Here is a 2,079-nt window from a genome sequence, read left to right on the forward strand (position 1 = left end):
CTTTTATTTTTTCGACGTTTTTCGACGCAATCTTTTTCTTTCTTATTTCTCGACGCTCTAGTTTTTAGGACATAGAATTTTCTATTTCTTCTCTAAAATTTAAAACGAAAAATTATTTTAAGCGATTAAATTGATAGACATCCAAATTTTCAGGTTCGTTGTAATAGTTGGATTTGTTAGTGGCGAGTTGTGGGCTTCCGATTTAAAGGGTCCTGGCTACCTGCTGCATCTATTGGCTATTCGAAACGTGGGCAAAATCAGAAAAGTCTATTAATTTGATAACTTATATAATTTTTATTTTTATAACTAATAGGATATTCAGTGAATGCACCGAGCAAAACGTTCACCACCTTTCATACGTTCACCACCTGTAACTCGATCAAGGCATCTAGCCAATATTGTTGCCGTTGATTTTTCTTTAGAATCATCATCTAGTCGAACAAGTTCTCCAACTCAAATTTCTGATAATCCATTTTTTGAACCCGACTTCACAACTGAGAATCCGGAGGATATTCAAGGACAATTCCAAGATTCTGAACCACTAATCATTCCTCCTGAACTACAAATAGTTAAATCATAATCTTCTAGTGATTCGGATTCAACAAATTCAATTATGGAAGTAACGGAACCTCAAAGTATGGAAGACCGAATGAGAGCCACACGCACGGGCCAAGGTCACGCCATTAATCAGCCAGATGTTAGAGCATCAGATTTTGAAATCAAAGGACAAATCCTACACATGATCACCAATCAGTGCCAATTTGGTGGTACAACAAAAGAAGATCCAAACGAACATCTTCGAACTTTTAATAGGATTTGTAATCTATTTAAAATCCGAGAAGTTGAGGATGAAACTATTTATCTTATGTTGTTCCCATGGACTTTAAAAGGAGATGCCAAAGATTGGTTAGAATCGTTACCTGAAGGAACGATTGACTCATGGGATATCTTAGTTGAGAAATTTCTTCAAAGATTCTTTCCGGCATCTAAAGCCGTGAGACTTCAAGGAGAAATTGCCACGTTCGTGCAAAAGCCAAATGAAACGTTATATGAGGCATGGACAAGATTCGGAAGGATGTTGAGAGGATGTCCTCAACACGGTTTAGATACTTTTCAAATAGTGCAAATTTTCTATAAAGGCGTCGACATCGCCACACGAAAAGACATCGACACAGTAGCTGGTGGTTCCATTATGAAGAAAACCACAACCGAAGCTCACAAGATCATTGATAACACAGCATCCCACTCTCATGAGTGGCATCAGGAAAAAGATATTTTTCATTCATCTAAAGTGGCTAGATGTCATAACCCGACCTTAACCATAAGGATGAATACAATAACATATGATTTCATAGCGAGGTATTGACCTCAATATGCGACATTTTTCAAAAACTGCATTCGTTTTTACAATACAAACCATAGCTTTTATTACAAATACAAGGTTTAAACAACTTAATAATGATTATCGTTTAGCGATAATCTTAGACTTACAAACTTTACATGTGATAATAACAATACGACCTCCAACATATTTTACATTACAAATCCTCCGATATGCATTTTTATTTTTGACACAAATATGCATACTCAAGATCTTGCTTAAATTCAACATGTTGCAGTGGAAGCTTTTAGTTATCACCTGAGAATAAACATGCTTAAAACGTCAACATAAAGTTGGTGAGATATAGGTTTAATGCCGGCAGCGTTATAAATATAGACCACAAGATTTCATATATAAACGTTTTAATAAAAATATTCTAAGTTGTTGAGCACTTGATAACCATACTTAACATTTAATCAACGTCACATATTCCCTTTATTATGAAATCTTACTACACCGTACCAAGTGTAGTCACCGAAACGAAGTACTGTGCAATCGTTGAATACTGGTCGTCCAGTCCGGTTGGGGTTGTCAGGCCCGATAGATCTATCATCAGGATTCGCGTTTACAATACCTCATGTAAATAATAGTTACCAAGTTACAGGGAAGTATGCCAGTGGTACAACTCAACGTAGAATATATATTTTTAATCACTTGTGTCCATAACGTAAATCATAAAATGCATGTATTCTCATCCC

General features: G+C 35.8%; 1 non-coding gene across 1 annotated transcript; it reads right to left on the bottom strand.

The window, feature by feature from the left end:
• Positions 1 to 997: 997 nt before the first annotated feature.
• LOC139845785 (small nucleolar RNA R71) lies at positions 998 to 1,104 on the bottom strand. The gene has a single exon (XR_011758542.1). It is a non-coding gene; the product is annotated as a small nucleolar RNA R71 (small nucleolar RNA).
• Positions 1,105 to 2,079: the final 975 nt, after the last annotated feature.

The sequence above is a fragment of the Rutidosis leptorrhynchoides genome, chromosome 4 (assembly GCF_046630445.1).
Source record: "Rutidosis leptorrhynchoides isolate AG116_Rl617_1_P2 chromosome 4, CSIRO_AGI_Rlap_v1, whole genome shotgun sequence".
NCBI classification, from domain to species: Eukaryota; Viridiplantae; Streptophyta; class Magnoliopsida; order Asterales; family Asteraceae; genus Rutidosis; species Rutidosis leptorrhynchoides.